General features: G+C 38.2%; 1 long non-coding RNA gene across 1 annotated transcript; it reads left to right on the forward strand.

Moving 5' to 3' along the window:
* The first annotated feature begins 14,859 nt into the window (after nucleotides 1-14,859).
* On the forward strand, nucleotides 14,860-17,530 carry LOC142169917 (uncharacterized). The gene is made up of 3 exons (XR_012699551.1): nucleotides 14,860-15,092; nucleotides 16,296-16,386; nucleotides 17,218-17,530. It is a non-coding gene; the product is annotated as an uncharacterized LOC142169917 (long non-coding RNA).
* The last annotated feature ends 2,685 nt before the right edge of the window (nucleotides 17,531-20,215 follow it).

Here is a 20,215-nt window from a genome sequence, read left to right on the forward strand (position 1 = left end):
ATAATGAACAATTAACAACAGGGAGATAGAATAACAAGTACAAGCCTTACTTCAGCATTTGGTTCCACAACATATATCTCAACTTCGAAATAAATACTCAATTATCACCAGAAGATCCGTAAACATGATAAGAACGATTAATTTAATAACATTAGTCTAAACACGTAGCAATTAGGCATGGGAAAGACGCAGTATAAGAAAAACGAAAGAAACGGGAAAAATAGGTAAATTGGTGGCGCATAAGTACTCGTCACCTCACATATACGTCGCTCACATGAATTTCACATAGGAATTAATCTGAGGTTCCTAATTTCCTCAAGTCAAGGTTAACCAAGACACTTACCTCGCTCCGAAGGCCACTTAATACTCAATCATAGCTTTTCCTCTAGAATTCACCTCCAAAACACTTATATCTATTCAAAAATGACTCAATAATATCAAATATTGTTAAAGGAATCAATTACATTGCATAAATTTAGATTTCCCAAATGTTTCCCCCAAAAAGTCCAAAAATCGACCCCAGGCCCGCTTGGTCAAAATTCGAGGTTCGGACCAAAATCCATTTACCCATTCATCCTCGAGCCCGGATATATAATTGGTTTTGGAATCCGAACTCAAATTGAGGTCTAAATCCCCAAATTTCAAAATCCCTAGTTTCTACCCCAAACCCCCAATTCTACCATGAGAACTCTAGATTTTAGGTTGAAAATTTATGAAATGTAATGATTAATTGAAAGAAAATGGTTTAGAATCACTTACCAACACTTTGGGGAAGAGAATATCTCTTGAAAATCGCCTCTAGCCCGTTTGGTTTTTGAAAAGTTGAAGAAATGGCTTAAGTCCCATTTTTTATTCTGTTTTAAGTGTTGGACGACAGTGTTCATCACGATCGCGTGAACACTATTGCGTTCGCGAAGAGCAACCTCCAATGGAGTTACGCAATCGTGGGAAGCCTTACGCGTTCACGAAGGTTTAGCCTGCCTTACCTTCGTGTTCGCGAGACAGGGCTCGCGTTCGCATACAGTTTCCCAGGTCCCCTGCCCAGCCTAGCTAACGCTATGCGTTCGTGTTCGACGGGTCGCGTTCGCGTAGAGCAACTCCCCCCAATGCTCCACGTTCGCGACCATGGTCTCGCGTTCGCGTAGAGTAAAATCCTCCCCAGCCCAGTTTCCCCTTCGTGATCGTGAGAGTAACTACGCGATCGCGAAGCACAACATAGCAGACACCAGATATAGCATAGACACACCAGATTTTCCAAGTCTAAAACATCCCGTAGCCTATCCGAAACTCACCTGAGCCCTCGGGACTCCAAACCAAACATGCAGACAAATCTAAAAACATGATACGAACTTGCTCGCATGATCAAATCGCCAAAACAACACCTAAAACTATGAATTTATCACCAAATCAAATGAAATTTTCAAGCAACACTTTCAAATTTCTATTTTCACAACCGGACGTTCGAATCACGTCAAACCAACTCCGTTTCTCACCAAATTTCACAGATAAGTCATAAATATTATGTTGGACCTATACCGAGCTCCAGAACCAAAATATGGACCCGGTATCAACAAGGCCAAACATCAACCAATTCATAAAAATAATTAATTTTCAGACTTTAAATTTTCATCAAAAATTCATAACTCGAGCTAGGGACCTCCGAATTTGATTTCGGGCATACGCCCCGGTCCCATAATTCGATACGGACCCATCGGGACCATCAAAACACAAATCCGGAGCCGTTTACCAAAAATGTTGATCTAAGTCAACTAAAATCAACTTTTAAGGCAAACATTTCTATTTTCATCAATTTTCAACATAAAGGTTTTCCGGAAACACGTCCGGACTGTGCATGCAAATCGAGGAGGGTAAAAATAATTTTTGTAAGGCTTAAGAGCACAGAATCGAGTTCTAAAATATAAGATGACTTTTTGGGTCATCACAAGAAGTAATTAAACCAACAGTTAAGTCATGTAATAAAATAATTAATGAAATACGAAAAATCATGGAAACAAATATTTTGAAGGCGTATATACAATCAACACCTTGCATATATGGCGTTACACATGAATTTCACAAAGCACATAGCTCAAGGGCTCCTAAATCCCTCCAATCAAGGTTAAACCCAACACTTACCTCGCTCCGCAAGCAAATCAAAGCTCTACCAGAGCCTTTCCTCTAAAATATGCCTCCGAACTAACCGAATCTAACCAAAATCAACTCAATAATATCAAAAAATGCTAGGGAAATAAAGTACAATACATAAAGCTGAGATCTTTACATTTTTTCCAAAATGTCAACCTCGGGCCCGCTTGATCAGAACCCGAGATTCGGACCGAAATCCATTTATCCATTCACCCGAGCCTGATTATGTAATTAGTTTTGAAATCTGACCCTAATTCGAGGTCTAAATCCGAAAATTGCTAAAACCCATAATTCTTCCCAAATTCCTAATTTTCTACCATAAAAGAACAACGATTAAGGCTAGAAATTAATGGTTGATGATGGAAATGGAAGAAAATAATTTAAAATATACTAACCTATGAAAGGGTGATGAAATTGTTCCTCAAAATCGCCTCTAGGCTGAGCTCTATTGAAAAGATGGTGAAAAATGTGTGAAATCCCGATTTTTAAGAGTTTAAATGATTGGGTGTAAGGTGTTCATCTCGTTCGTGAAGAGCACTACCCATCTCGCCTTCACGGTCGTGACATACTCTAATGCGTTCGTGTAGGATTATCCCACCTCGCCTTCGCGTTCGCTAGCCTGGGCTCGCGTTCGCGAAGGAATGGCCACATTCGCGAAGGACAGACCCCCCACTGCTCCGCGTTCGTGACCATCTCGTCGCATTCGCGAAGAACAAATTCCTCCCCAGTCCCAATTTACTATTCGCGATCGAGGGAGTGTATTCGCGATCACGAAGAAGCATGCACTAGAAGCCATCATAAGCTAAACCAGCTTTTCCTTAAGTTCAAAATCATCCACAACCTATCTGAAACTCACCTGAGCCTTTGGGTATCCAAACCAAACATGCACACAAGTCCAAAAACATCATATGAGCTTGCTCGCATGATCAAAACACCAAAATAACAACTAGAACTACAAATCGGACACCAAAACAAATGAAATTTTCAAAGAAACTTAAGAACTTTCAATTTCTCAACCGGGCATCCGAATCACATCAAATCAACTCTGTTTTGCACTAAATTTTGTAAGTAATAATAAATACTTAAATGAACCTATACCAAGTTTCGAAATTGAAATTTGAACCCGGTAGTAACAAAGTCAAACTATGGTCAAATTTATGAATTATTTAAACCTTTAAACTTCTAGTTTTCAACAAATTATGATAAATCAAGTTAGGGACTTTCAAATTCCATTTTGGCCATACACTCGAGTACCAAATCACGATATGGACCCATCGGGACCATGAAAACACTGATCCGGTTCCGTTTGCTCAAAATATTTACCGAAGCCAACTCAAATGAGTTTTGAGGCACAATTTCACTTTTTCATAAATTTTCTCATATAGACCTTCCATAAAAAAGGACACGGATTATGCATGAAAATCGAGGAAGGCTAAATGGAGCTATTCGATGTATCGGAACACAAAAACAAAGAGAAACTATAAATGACCTATCGGGTCATCACATTCTCCACCTCTAAAATAAATGTCCGTCCTCGAACGGACATAGAAAAGTACCTGGGCTGGTGAAAAGGTGTAGATATCTACTCCGCATGTCCGACTCAGAATTCCACGTAGATGCCTCGATCGGCTGACCTCTCCACTGCACTCGAACTAAAGGATAACTCTTAGATCTCAATTGTCGGACCTGCCGGGCTAGAATAGCCACCGACTTCTCCTCAAAAGTCAAATCCTTGTCCAATTGGACGGAGCTTATATCTAACACATAGGATGGATCACCGTGATACTTACGGAGCATGAACACATGGAACACCGGATGGACTACTGATAAATAAGGTGGTAATGCGAGCTTGTAGGCCACATCACCCATTCTCTCAAGAATCTGAAATGGTCTGATGTACCTAAGGCTCAACTGCCCTTCTTTCCGAACTTTATCACACCCTTCATGGGTGAAACCCGGAGCAATACCCTCTCTCCAACCATGAATGCAACATTACGAACTCTACGGTCGGCATAACTCTTCTGCCTAGATTGAGCGGTGCGAAGTCGATCCTGAATAATATTTACCTTATCCAAGGCATCCTACACTAAATCTGTACCCAACAATCGAGCCTCCCCCGGCTCGAACCATCCAACTAGAAAACAGCGCCGCCTCCCGTATAATGCCTCATAGGGAGCCATCTGAATGCTCGACTGGTAGCTGTTGTTGTAGGCAAACTCTGCAAGGAAAACGAACTAATCCCAAGAACCCCCAAAATCCATAACGCAAGCGCGAAGCATATCCTCTAATATCTGAATAGTGCGCTCAGACTGTCTGTCCATATGGGGATGAAATGATGTTCTCAACTCATTCTGTGTGCCCAACTCACATTGTACGGCCCTCCATAAATGCGAGGTGAATTGCGTACCTCGATCACAAATGATAGACACGGGCATACCGTGAATACGGATGATATCGCGGATGTAAATCTCAACTAACCGCTTTGAAGAATAGGTAACTGCCAGTGGAATAAAATGTGCCGACTTGATCAACCTGTCCACAATGATCCATACCTCGTTGAACTTCTTCTAAGTCCGTGGGAGTCCAACAATAAAATCCATAGTGATACGCTCCCACTTCCACTCAGGAATCTCTAACTTTTGAAGCAAACCACTAGACCTCTGATGCTCGTGCTTTACTTGCTGAAAATTTAGAAACCGAGCTACATATGTAACTATATCCTTCTTCATCATCCTCCACCAATAATGCTGCCGTAAGTCCTGATACATTTTGGCGGCACCTGGATGAATAGAATATCGGAAACTAAGGGCCTCCTCAAGAATCAACTCACGAAGCCCATCCACATTGGGCACAAAAATACTACCCTGCATCTTCAAAACCCTATCATCTCCAACAGCAACCCGTTTGGCACCACCGTGCCACACCATGTCCTTAAGTACAATCAAATGGGGATCATCATACTGACGCTCTATGATGCGCTCATACAAGGAAGATTGAGAGACTATGCAAGCTAGCACACGACTAGGCTCTGAAATATCTAAGCTCACAAATTGATGGGCCAAAGCTTAAACATGTGCTGCAAGCGGTCTCTTACCAACTGGGATATATGCAAGGCTACCCATACTCACTGCCTTTCTACTCAAGGCATCAGCCACCACATTGGCCTTCCTAGGGTGATACAAATTGGTGATATCATAGTCCTTCAATAGCTCCAACCACCTTCTCTGCCTCAACTTGAGATCCTTTTGCTTGAACAAATACTGTATTCTCCAATGATCCGTGAATACCTCACATGACACGTCGTAAAGATAGTGCCTCCAAATCTTTAGCGCATGAACAATGGCTGCCAACTCTAAGTTATGAACAGGGTAATTCTTCTCATGCACCTTTAACTACCGCGATGCATATGCAATCACCATGTTATCCTGCATCAATACTGGACAGAGACCCATACGAGATACATCACAATACACCGTGTAAGACCCTGAACCTGTGGGAAACACCAACACCGGTGTCGTAGTCAAAACAGTCTTGAGCTTATGGAAGCTCGACTCATACTCATCCGACCATCTGAATGGGGCACCCTTCTGGGTCAATCTAGTCAATGGGGCTGTTATGGATGAAAAAACCCCACGAACCGGCTGTAATAACCCACCAAACCTAGGAAACTCCGAATCTCTGTAGCTGAAGTAGGTTTAGGCCAGTTCTGAACTAACTCAATCTTCTTAGGATCCACCTTTATGCCCTCTGCCGATACAACATACCCCCAAAAGGCAACTGAGTCTAACCAAAACTCACACTTTGAAAACTTGGCATATAACTGGCTATCTCTTAGAGTCTGAAGTACAATCCAAAGATGTTGCTCATGCTTTTCTCGATTGCAAGAGTAGATCAAGATATCATCAATGAATACAATCACAAAAGAATCCAAGTAGGGCTTGAACACCAGTTCATCAAATCTATAAATGTTGTTGGGCATTTTTCAACCTAAATGACATCACTAGGAACTCATAATGCCCATACCGAGTCCGAAAAGCCATCTTAGGGACATCAGGTGCCTTAATCTTCAACTGATAGTAGCCATACCTCAAATCAATTTTCAAAAACACTTTGGCACTCTGAAGCTGATCAAATAAATCATCAATCCTCGACAACAGATATTTGTTCTTGATGGTGACTTTGTTCAACTGCCGATAGTCTATTACACATCCTCATCGACCCATCCTTATAATTCACGAACAACATGGGCACACCCTAGGGTGAGACACTAGGCCTAATGAAGCCCTTATTAAGAAAATCTTGCAACTAATCCTTCATGTCCTTCAACTCCGGCGGGGCCATACAATATGGCGGAATAGAAATGGGCTGAGTGCCCGGATCCAAATCATATAGAAGCCAATGTCCCTATCGGGTGGCATCCCTGGCAGATTTGCAGTAAACACCTCTGGAAACTCACGAACAACTGGTACTGAATCCATGGAAGGAACCTCCGTGCTAGAATCATGGACATAGGCCAAATAAGCTAGACATCCCTTCTCGATCATATGTCGAGACTTCACATAAGAAATAACTCTGCTGATAGAGTGGCCAAGAGTCCCTCTCCACTCTAATCGAGACAACCCTGGCATGGCTAAAGCCACCATCTTGGCGTGTGATCTCGCCCAAGTCACACCTCAAATTGGGGTTGTAAAGCGGTCGGTTGTAATAATAATACCCAACTAGGAGTCGGGATCGAATTAACATGGAGCGTAGATGGGATTAGTGGTATGTATTTGGTCTAAACACATGAATTGTCTAAGTTGCACTTCCACAAACTTTGTTTTGATTTTACTTCTAATATTATACTAAGGATTGCAATTGAAAATTTTGAAACTAGAGAAGAATGTTTTTGTTGTTGTTTTTCAAATATGTAAAAGGTCTAGGGGTGTGACTTTCACCTAGGTATTTGCCTAACGGGTTGTGGGATTTAGAGTGAGTTTCGTTGGTCGGGGTGTATTATAGTAATCAACACTCAAATACCCACTCAATACCTCTCGGTAAGAGAGTGGTTTTGCCCAATTTGGCTTTCTCAAGTCCAAATGGGTATTGAACTAAACAGTTGACAAATTGCTCAAGTCGGATTTTACTATATCTAGGTTCAACCCTTTAATTGGGACTACCAATCTCTTGATTTCATCCCAAACTCTTGTTAGCCAAGTTTTCCTAGACTAAGTCCCTCTTTCTCAAGTAGAGACCAAGTCAAATAGGCTTGAACCAATATTTGCAACCATTAATTTTACAATTATACCAAGAACTAGGCTAAATTATACACACCTAGCCATAAACAAGCCCTAAATCAAATACCCATTAGGTTCCCACACTAGGGTTGGGTCACAACCCTAGCTAGAAATTTAGCTACTCATAGAGGGTAATGAAGAAAATAAAGAAGAAAAGATGATAAAACTCATATTGAAAGATAAATAGATGAAAATCCAATGTAAAATCAACAAGATAAGCTAAAGTTTCCTAAAAGAGTAAATACAAATGGCTACAGACATTCTGGTATTCAAAACTTCACTTAATTTTGTCAAAAAAGTCTATTTATACACAACTGAAATTTTCGGACAAAATTGCCCTTTCGGAGGTTCTGCGGTCGCACAATTCTGTGTGCGGTCCGCACTTTGCTTTAGCTCTTGACAAGAGTTGGATCTGCGGCTGCACAATTCTGCACTGTGGATGCGTCTCTTGAGTTCTGCGGACCGCACAATTCTGGTGCGGCCACACATTTGATTTCCGCGGCAGCACAATTATAGTGCGGTCCGCAGTTCTTGCTGGGCTTGGAGTTAGAACTCTCTGATCCTTGACTTTTGCGGCCGCACAATTATTGCCGGTCCTCACCTTACATTGCAGATCTGTTAATTCTTCTTCATGTTCTTCGGCCGCACACAGAATTCTGCGGTTCGCACTTTAGCTTTATGTTCTTGATTTTTGTCCTTGTTCAAAAGCACTTCTGTTGAGTTTGATTTCATCGTAATGGATCATTTTCCAATACTCCTGCAAGTAAGCATATTCAATCAGTTTTTGGGAATACCTTTAAATATTTTTGAACTAAAACAAAAGTCAAAAGGCGTAAATAAGTAGTCAAAATCCTCACTTATCAGCGTGACAGTCCAATATAGCATGATAAGGTGACAGCTAACCCATACCCAAGATAACATCAAAATCTACCATATCAAGAAGTAGGAGATCTACGCTAGTCTCAAGACTCCCAATAGTAATCACAAATGAGCGATAGACACGATCTACTACAATAGAATCTCCTACCTAGACACATACACAAGAGCACTCAAAGAATAACGAGGCACAACCAGATATGAAGTAAAATAGGATGACACGTAGGAATAAGTAGACCCTGGATCAAACATAACTAAAGCATCTCTATGGAAAACTGGAACAATACCTGTGATAACGGCGTCAGATGACTCGTCCTCGGGCCTAGATGGGAAAGCATAACATTGGGGCTGGGCCCTAGGACGGCCTCTAGCTGGCTGGCCTCCACCTCTAACGGCCTGACCTCTTCCTTTAACGGTCTGACCTCTACCTCTAGCAGCCTGACCCCCGCCTCTAGTTGGCTAAGCTAGCAGTGGAGTAAATGGTGCTGGAACTATGGAAGGAGAACTCTGTTGTGGCATGCCGCCCAATAATCTCAAACAGTGCCTCCTGATATGACTGACGAGCTTGAAACACACACTTAAATTATGCTTACTAATCAAATATAATATAGTATAATATCGTATCCACAATGATTGGATTTAAATAGTATTCTCGTAGTTTCTAGCTTGATTGTTATGAAAGAGGATCAACAATTGAGATTTATATAATTTCTAACAAAAATTAACTAATAGTCTAAAGCTATTGACTAATGACAATTGAAACAAGGAATAAGCAAAGAAAGTTATAAGTGGAAGAAAATAGGGTTTTGATAGGATAGGTGCAAGATAATTGTTTTGGATCTAACTCTAGATAATTCACGTATAATGTTCAAGTGAGACTCTCGAATTCACCCAATTATTAGTTCAAACATTCAGCAAAAACTCCTCTCTCGATTAAGTTTTAATCTCACAAGATGAACAAATTTAAGCACGTGAAGATATGCAAGAATGCGTAGTGGATTGGTCTTTAGGAGAACCTCTCTCGATTATCCTCCTAACTAGGTTTAATCAATGATTCAACTAGCCTCTTTCGATTACTAAGAAGAATTAATGAACTCAACCAACAATATAATGCAAAGATATCACACGTTATGCCTCTCTCGATTACATGAACAAGTGAATATAGATGCAACAATTAAATCATCCAACATGATTCAATACATAAAACTAGAGTTATAATCCACACCAAATCCATCAAACCCTAAAGGGGAACCACTCCCATACTTTAACTTTTAAAAAGTTCATAACAAATTCAAGTGCTCATAGGAGGTTCAAATAGACAGTCAATTCAAACAAAAGGGTAAAGCTCGTAATGTGATTGCCAAAGAAACAGGATTACATGCTCAACGGTATTAACTAAAATACATAACAATTAGATGGGTAAAACATATATTTGGCTCAACAAATAAATGCCTATATCATTTCTAAGATTGACTAAAACTACTAATTCGCTTTGCAAATATACGGGGTAAGTTCTAGACACCAAATGCAATGTACAGAATACTCAAAACCTCACACACACATGGCACATAATTCACTCAGTATCGGACTCATCAAGACACTCTAGTCAAAGCAGTTAAGTAAAGTTAAGATCATACACTTTAAGGTACTTATACAAGAGTCAAAAACTGAGCCCAAGCATCACAACTAAAGCACTTACTATTCTCGATGTATAATAAAGTTAAGAGGTATTGCCTTCCATTCAATTCATAGCACAAGGTTTCCTACTACTCTACAAAATGAAAACTAACTACACCTGGTTCAAACAAAATCCTTGGAAAAGAACCACGACACAAAGAAAAACCAAGGGGGAATACACTACCTGTCAAAAGAAAAAAAATTGTCTTTTTCTTTCAACTTTAATCCCTCAAGAAACCCGTCGAATGATATCCATCATCGGAAAAAATTGCAAATTTTCAAATTTTTATGGATTTTTCAAAAAAAATATTCTCTAACTACTACAACTAACAAAACTAAAACTAATATACATACATACAACATACAAATATCCCCCGCCTCACTCTTTAAGTTGTTGCATGTCCCCATGACACACAATGAAAAATCATAAGATAAAAATAACTTCCCTGAACATTTAGTCGGGGTCTGAATCAAAATCGGGCTCCATTCCTCGCCTCCGGACTAATGCGGACATCCATGCTGACAATTTCTTCTCAGCCTTTTTGGGGTACACCCCACACATATATTTCTCACTCAATGCAACCTTCTCTTTCGAGCCCTTCACTTTCCACTCAACACTCGCAACTGATTTGTCCTTTTGTGCCCCCTTTTCTGCATTCATCTCAAAAGTTACAGTCTTCTCACCCACTCTAAGTATGAGTTTCCTCTCATGTATATCCAATATATCTCTACCTATCACTAAGAATGGTTTTCCTAGGATGGGGGGGACCTCCGTGTTCTCCTCTATATTCATCACTATAAAATCTACAGGAAATAAGAACTTATCCACCCGAAATAACACATCTTCCACTATCCCCTTGGGTATTAAAGTCGTTTGGTCTACCAGCTGCAAAGATATTGGCACCGACCTTATCTCTCTGATTTCTTTCTCTAGTTTCCTATAAATAGATAGAGGCATTAAATTAATTGAGGCACCAGAATCACATAAAGACTTATTAAAATTAATAGAGCCTAAAGAACAAGGTATAGTAAAACTCCCTAGATCTCTACAATTTTGTGGGAGTTTATTTTGCAAGATCGCACTGCAATGCTCTGTGAGCTTCACCACCGAGGTCGAAATGTCTAAATACAACCCATAATTAGTGTCACAAGTGCACGAGCTATTAGAATAATACAGATAAAGGTCTGAATAAAAGTAAAGTTGTCTGAAAGAAAATACACAGCTAAGATAAAGTAGAAGGGGACTTCAAGGCTACGAACGCCGGGCAGTTCTACCTCAACCCAAGCAATATACTGACCGCCGCTGGGACCGACTCTAAAACTTGCACAAGAAGTGCAAAGTGTAGTATGAGTACAACTGACCCCATGTACTATATAAGTGTCGAGACTAACCTCGACAAAGTAGTGACGAGGCTAAGGCGGGTCACTTACAATAACCTGTATGCAGTATAATAATAATGACAGGAAAGGAAATACAGGAAAATAAAGCAGTTAATTCATGACCGTAAACTCAATCCTCGAAAACCAGTAAAACCAGAGATACTAAATTCTCAGAATTTTGTATGAAAACACCGAAGCCAACACAATACAATAAGGAATACCAAATACATAAACTGTTGCGGCGCGCAACCGATCCCACCGTACAAACACAATCCTCCCTTATTCCTCCATGTAAATATCAATAATAACAAGTAAAATATATGTTGCAGCACACAACCTCATCCCACCATATAATCATAATCAATATCATAATCCTCCCTTATTTCACCATATCAATCCTCCCTTATTTCACCATATCAACCCTCCCTTATTTCACATGTTGTGGCGTGCAACCTGATCCCACCATATCAATATCAATCCTCTCTTATTTCACCTGTTGCGGCGTACAGCTCGATCTATAAACATAAATCAATAAATAAAATCAATTCAACAACTCAAATCATAAGAATCTCTACGATTAACGAATATGAAAGCTAAACCAGAAAGGAAATATGGTCCCAAATTAAGAATTTACAATAATCAATACTAAGCAGTAATACAAGTCAAATAAATGACAACTAAAGGGTACAAGTAAGTCAATTAAGGCAATTAGCAGTTAATCATGAAATCATTGAAGAATCTAATATTTTAATACGAGAATAATAAATAACAAGTAGTAAATTAAGACATGAGAAGCAATTAAAGCATGTAACAGTTAAGTCATGGAATAAAATAATTAATGAAATACGGAAAAGCATGGAAACAAGTATTTTGATAGCGTATATACACTCGTCACCTCGCATATACGCCGCTACAAATAAATTTCACATAGCACATAGATCAAGGGCTCCTAATTCCCTCAAATCAAGGTTAAACCCAACACTTACCACGCTCCGCAAGCAAATCAAAGCTCTATCGGAGCCTTTCCTCTAATATTCGCCTCCGAACCAATCGAATCTAACCAAAATCGACTCAATAACATCAAATAATGCTAGGGAAATCAATTACAATACATAAAGCTAAGATCTTTATATTTTTTCTAAAAAGTCAACAAAAGTCATTTCCGGGCTCGCTTGGTCAAAACTCGAGATTCGGACCAAAATTTATTTACCCATTCACCCCGAGCCCGATTATGTAATGAGTTTCAAAATCCGATCCCAATTTGAGGTCTAAATCCGAAATTTACAAAAAAAACTCAATTCTTCCCAAATCCCTAATTTTATACCATGAAAGAACAAAGATTAAGGCTAAAAATTAATGGGTGATGATGGAAATAGAAGAAAATAAGTAAAAGTATACTAACCTATGAAAGGGTGATGAAATTTCTCCTCCAAATCGCCTCTAGGCCGAACTCTAATGAAAATATAGTGAAAATGGGTGAAATCCCGATTTTTAGGAGTTTAAATGACTGGGCGTCAGGTGTTCATTGCGTTCGTGAGACACCTGACGCGTTCGCGAAAAGCACTGCCCTGATGGCCATCATAATCGCGACATACTCTACGCATTCGCGTAGGCTTAGCCCACATCGCCTTCGCCTTCGCGAGTCTGGGCTCGCGTTCGCGTAGAGTAATGGTTCCATCCGCCAGTTACCCTTTCTACCCCTATGCATTCGCGAAGGAATGGCCACGTTTGCGAAGGACAGACCCCCCCCCCCCCCCACTGCTCCGCGTTCGCGAAGAACAATTTCCTCCCCAATCCGAATTTACTCTTCGCGATCGCGGGAGTGTCTTCGAGATTACGAAGAAGCATGCACCAGAAACCAACAGAACTTAAACCAGCATTTCCTTAAGTTTAAAATCATCTGCAACCTATCTGAAACTCACCCGAGCCCTCAGGGCACCAAACCAAACATGCACATAAGTCTAAAAGTATCATACGAACTCACCCGCGCGATCAAAATACCAAAATAACACCTAGATCCACGAATTGGACACCAAAACAAATAAAATTTTTAAAGAAACTTAAGAACTTTCAATTTCTCAACGTGATGTCCGAACCATGGCAAATCAACTCCGTTTTGCACCAAATTTTGCAGACAAGTCATAAATACTGAAACGAACCTATACCAAGTTCCGGAACCGAAATCCAAACCTGCTAGCAACAAAGTCAAACTAAGTCAAATTTATGAATTCTTTAAACCTTTAAACTTCTAGTTTTCAACAAATTATGATAAATCAAGTTAGGGACTTCCGATTTCGATTTCGGGCATACGCCTGAGTCCCAAATCACGATACGAACCCACCGGGACCGTCAAAATACTGATCCGGATCCGTTTGCTTAAAATATTGACCGAAACCAACTCAAATGAGTTTTAAGGTACGATTTCACTTTTTCATAAAATTTCTCATATATACCTTCCGGAAAAAAGGACACGAACTATGCACGCAAATCGAGAAAAGGCTAAACGGAACTATTCGAGGTCTCGAAATACAGAAACAAAGAGTAAAACTATAAATGACCTATCGGGTCATCACACGACGCTTACTTAGCAAGTTCGACTACTCCTTCATCTTTTTCCCTCAAATATAACCATTTCCCAGTGACGATTTCTTGTAGTGCTTACTACAAGAAATTAGATTTTCTGTGGCAACCTTTAGTGGAGATCCCTGTAGTTATCACTAAAGTAAGGATTTACGTGGCGATTTTACACCGTTATCACAAAACGCAATAGTTTTAGAGGCGACCCCTTATAGTTGCCATAATTATTAGTTTATTCATGACGACTCTAAAAGGTCGCCACTAAAAGTGATTGTATTAGTGGCGACATAATTTACATCGCGACGAATGTGTACAAATTTCCATTTTTCGCCTAGAACTAAATGCACAATGTGGCAAGGACTTTTTGTGGCGATGTTGTCGCCACTAATCTTTTGCTAAAAAATTATCTTACAGATTATTGTAATTTTAAAACATTATAAAATCTATGCAATTTAGGAAATATCTTTATTCGATGAAAAAAGTAGAGAAAGCACCCACTTGTTCGTCGTTGAGTTAAGTTTTATTTTTTAAAATTTTTTTTTTTTTTACTTTAAATATTTTAAAAGAATAAAAAAGTTGCTAGATATATCAAACCCAAAGGCATCCACCCGTAAATTATCTTTACAGACTATATCGACGTCCCAAATTTTTTTTCCCCCAAATTCCTTCCTAGCCATCGACGACGCTTTTTGAATTTTTGGTATAAAATGAGGCACATATATTTTGTGTGGCTATAAATCATTGGATAAAGGTAAGTTGTTTTCATATAAGAAAATGAGTCATTCTTTTTGGCACGGACTAAAAAGGAAATGAGTTCACGTAAATTGAAAGGAATGAAGTAAGTTTTTTCAGTGGTGTTTGTTTGTAACACCAACTTGTGTTTATAAGTTGGTGCTTTCTCTGCTTTTTCATTATTATGGCACTGTGAACTTGATATTTTCTTCCTCTTGCTTGTTTACAGCAGCAGTATTCTTGGGATTAATTTCTGCTAGACATGGTGATGTTCTCATGGGTAGGATGCACAACCAACAAAGAGAGATATCGGTAGACAAATACACCCAAGCCCTAGCTAAATCTCATCTCGTTGACCTGTGACAGAGATAATCTTTACTCTTTATGTATCTGGATTCTAGCTCCATTCAGTCCACCAGCGAAACTAAGGTCCTACTACTTTTTATTCATCTACTTTTTTGTGATTGTCATACCCATTTTGGAGTCTTTAGTTTACAAATAAATATTCTTTGGATTTTCTGATTCAGAGACACTATGTTCTTTGGCAATCTTAATTTGTGGAAAACAAGTGTATTCTTCTAATAGAACTAGGAGTTCCAAAACATGCATTTTGAAGAGTAATGAATTAATATAATCAATATTAGGCGCTAGGTATTCAAGCGTAGCAGTTGTAAGTTATATCAGGTGACTGGCTAAGTAAGACTAAATACTAATTGACTGGCCTGTTACAGATACAAATACATAGAATTGTATGGTTCATAGTGGGTATTTTATGTAAGATAAAGGTTCTCTGGCATGTAGGCCTCGTGAAGAGATCTATTGAACTGTGATTGAAAATAATTTCAGCACAACAAAACTTAAAAACTATACCAGTAAAAGGAAGTATTGATTCTTAGTACTTCAAAGTAAGCTTTTACCTGACCAAAGTCGATAAGTTCCATCTCTTAAAAGATAAATCTTTCTTTCTAATTTTCAACTGAAAACTCATTGCTATCCTTGTCACTTCTTCAAGTATTCTGAGCATTATTAAATACATATTATGTTTCTTGAGTAACTCATTGCTTTCCTTGTCACTTTTTTCTAGTATTCTGTGCATTATTAAATAAATATTATGTTTCTTGAGTAACTCATTGCTTTCCTTGTCACTTTTTTCTGGTATTATGTGTATGATTAAATGAATATTATGTTTCTTGAGTTGGAGCTACTGACATGTAATCCCATCAAACTGGAGCTTGGCCTCTCTAGTTTAATCGATTTTTATGCACAACCATGATCGTTTGACTATTTGACTTCATATTCTCTACTTTTATAATAAATTAGTTTTATGTTTAATTATTTTAATATTTTATTACTTGATGATTGATTCAGCAATTTTCTACGCAACATTAGCCATGGTACGAAGCTCTGTAGTTGCTAACTAGTAAGTTTTCCAATATTTTAGTGTTTGCTTCTATTTGTCTAGTACTCATGTCCTTATTAGTATCTTATGGTGTGTAGGACCCTGTTTAACTTGTTCATTTCTTCACTTTTCCTGGGTTAGGTTAGTTGCAGGATATTAAAATATGTTGTATCTTTCTTTCTTTTCTTTTTTTTTAAAATTTGTGTTGAAGGAGACAAACTATTTATTTACAGAAGATGTAGAAAAAAACAACGGCGGAGGAGGAAGAAAAGACAAACTTAGAAGCTGTAAAGGTTTTTAAATGATCTAAGCAAGCTTCTTTTGGTAAAGTTCTATCTCTATCTCTTTGTAAAAGCTAATTCTCTTTTCATTTACTAAGCTGGTATTGATTGACTCTTTTTCTGAAAGTTGGGCCAACCTTTTCTTCTTTTGTTTTCTTTTAAATCAAAAGAAGAGATGACCATAAATATATTTACTGTTCGGGAGAATCACAATGAAAGTCATAAATCTAACACAATTAAAACAAATATTAATACCTAAAGTTATAAATTTCTTCCATGAGATAAAAGGAAATTAATAAATGTATGGCAATCTACTTAGAAAGATTGGATTTATGATTTTAAGATTCAGACATTCCAGAGTTAATTTATATAGCTTAAAGTCGTTAGTAATTCTGAACTCACTAAGGAGTCATGATGATGAGAAATTTCTTACACCAAGTCATCATTTCACTTTATTAGCCAAACGTTAACTTTTCGATGTTACATTTGATCTCCATGTGTTTCACATACACCATTAGCTTCTGATTCCCTTTGTATCACTATGTATTTCTAACTTTGTAGAAGATTGCAATACAAGGTTTATTTTTAGGTGATGTTAATTTATGACAAATAAGTACCGGTAGGAACACCATTGCATGAGAGCCTCTATATTTCAAAGCTTAGTTTGTTTCACTTTTTGTTTAGAATAAGAAATTAACCATTCTAGTTGATAGTGAATGTTAGTCTAGTTAGCTTGACTGGTAGATTAGTGGGTAGTGTGTAAAACAAATACACAGGTTGGAAGTATTTTCACTATCTTTGGTTTCTTTGGATCTTATATTGTTGATTAGTTCTAAACATAATTGTAAATTGGAAGCTTTCTGTTTATATACAGGAACAAGCTCTTTCTAAGAGGGAAATGATGTTGGCCAAGGAGGAGTTTGAAGAAATTTGATTTTTTTTCCTTCATGTGTATACACAATTACTCCCTCAATTTCAATTTACGTGAATTCATTTGACTGGGCACGAAGTTTAAGAAAAGAGAGAAGACTTTTGAACTTGCGGTGTAAAATGAGGCACATATATTTTGTGTTGCTATAAATCATTGCATAAAGATAAATTGTTTTCAAATAAGGAAAGGGGTCATTCTTTTTTACACGAACTAAAAAAGAAATAGATTCATATAAATTAAAACGGAGGGAGTACAATGTAATATTATGAAACATTGTATACGTTGTTGCATAGACTATTTGGTAATAAAAAATTCCTATATCATTTTGTTGTAGTGTATTTAGTGTTGTTTGTTATAATGTTAATATTGTTGGGCAATTAGCGGTTTACAACTGCCAAATAAATTTTTTTGAACAAGAGGAAGCTTTAGTTGCGACCTCGGTTACCGCAGAAAGTTGACTTCAGTGGCGACCTCAGATGCCACCGAATGAAAACATAGTGTTTACTGGCGATCAAGTCGCCACTAAAAGTGTGTTCTTCAGTGGCGACCTTTTGTGAAGCACTTTCATGGGTTGGTTATGTGGCAGTGAAGGTCATCACTAAAACTTGACATTTTGTAGCGACTTTTTATGGTCGCCACTGCAAAGCATCAGCCACTTACTATAGCAACGGCCGATGTGTCGCCACCAAAACCCTTTTTTAGTGACCAAGTTTGTTTTAGTGGCGACTTTATCGCAGGAAAAAGGCTAAATTCTTGTAGTTATATGTAGACACACAACAAGCAAAATATAAGTGATACTATGTTAGTCATGTGTTTGCAAAATATTACTTTGGATATTATTGTAAAAAACTTTATTTACTAATATGAAAATTTGTGGTTTAATTCATAAAATACTCCAGTAGTTAACAAGTAGGCAGTGTTTCTTAAGTAATACGCTCTTGTATCAAAGTGGAGCTAAATAAAATCAAACTTTCGGCTCGAATTTATTATTAGCGGCAAAGAAAATATCAGCTTTAAAAGTTTCGGTTTGTAAATTATGATACTTTTAGAAGTGGGATCTCCATTATTCGGTTCACATGCAAGAGTTTCTTCATTGTGTTGAAATCTTTCAAGTTTCACATCTATGTAGAATTTAGGAATTATGGATGCCTGCAGATTGTAGTAGTAATGTGGTTATTTTGGTAATATTTTAGTTTCTTGAAAAAGCATCACTCTCGATATATTCCGTATAACATTACATGAGTATAGAATATTCATAGTCGTTCTAAATGCCTAATTTTGCACTTTCCTTTTCTTTTTTTATGTTTATTATGCATGTATGTGTAGGTTTTATGAGTTTTTTGTAGTTTAATTAAAAGAGAATAAATGTGTGGGCTAAATTATGTTTTTAGCTGAATTGGGCCAAAATTGACTCAAAAATCTAAGCCCAAAGCACCCTGAACCCGGTCCAGTAGAGGGCCAACCACGGGAGGATTCAAAATGGCGTAGTTTAACCTAAAACTATGTCGCTTTGGATAAGTGGCCAAAGTCTCAATCTTTCCCTTCCATTCCCTCATGATCCAACGACTCTCATTCACCCCATCCCTAGTATTTAAAGCCTCAAAACTCCCAAATTTTGACCCTTATTTCCCCTTTAATCTTTCTTTCTTCACTTTCTCTTCTCGCTCTCCACACTCTCCCCACTGCCGCTCTGCTCTACCGCCGGAAATCTCCCGCAGCCAGCGGCCATCGTCTAAACCACCAAAACATTTTACCATTTCTTCCTCTCAACCTTCTCTCCATGAATTCAAGCCTCATATTCTTTAAATCTCCACCAATCTCCGTATATGTAACCTCAACCGAAACCCTAACCGCCCTTATTTGTACAAAATTAAAGAACTCCGGCCACTATCACCCTACAACACATACATGAATAGATAGAGCTCCACGATCCCTACACTTCCCCCCTAATTGTACCCATAAATGTCGTCGCTCCGCCACTGTGGCCGCCCTACTGCCGGCCACCACCACCACCATTACTGCCCCTAAACCACCTTAGCCCTCAGTTTTAAAGTATATTCGACCTAAGGACACCCGTTTTCTTTTGGTATGACGCCAAATTCATCGTCTACCAAAATTAAACGAGTGTTCCAAGATCGAACAACCGTTGTTCGAGGTCCCCCGACATCTCTTCGTTGCTCGATTTGGCATCGACTTTCCCTCGTGTGGTAAAACCCTACCTCCCTTTCTTTTTATTTTCTTTCGTTCCTTTTCTGCTTTTGATTTTGTGATTTAGGTTTAGGTTTCGTTTGATTTCTTCGCTCGTTTTGGTCATTATTGATTCGTTTGGCTGCATTAGTGTATTTTGCAATAGTCGTATTGTCTAATCGTTAGTCATTTGTTACTATTACTTGTTGTCCGATAGTGCAACGATGCTATGTTTAAATCTGTTTAGTGCAATAGGTTATAGTTTCAGTCGCTCTACATTAATTTGCATAAGTTGAAATGGTTTTAATCTAGTTCGTTTGAATGCTCATTTTGATTGTAATCCAAGTATATTTGCCTTATCAATTTAATCAATTCTAGTTACTTGTTTCTTGATTTGGTTTTATTTACACAGGTTGGTACTAATATTATAAAATCTGAACTTTAGGTAATTTTATTATAAAATAGAGTACTAGTAGTCAATATTTTACTAGTAGGGTAGCTGAGATGACTTTTTTCTTCCTTGCTTCTGCTACAGCAGATTTTCAGACTGTCTTTTCACCTTTTGGACAGCTTTTGAACAATATTTAGCATACAAAGTCAGTCTTTTTTGGACAGACTTTTGGTGAACCAAAATCTATCCAAAAAGTATCTTTCTTTACCTACTTAAGGGGATACTCTTCCCACACTGGATAGACACACTCTATGATACTTAGAAGGCATCTTTTACGCTCTAAAAAATACATATCTTTGAGAA

Source organism: Nicotiana tabacum, chromosome 15 (assembly GCF_000715075.1).
Source record: "Nicotiana tabacum cultivar K326 chromosome 15, ASM71507v2, whole genome shotgun sequence".
NCBI lineage: Eukaryota > Viridiplantae > Streptophyta > Magnoliopsida > Solanales > Solanaceae > Nicotiana > Nicotiana tabacum.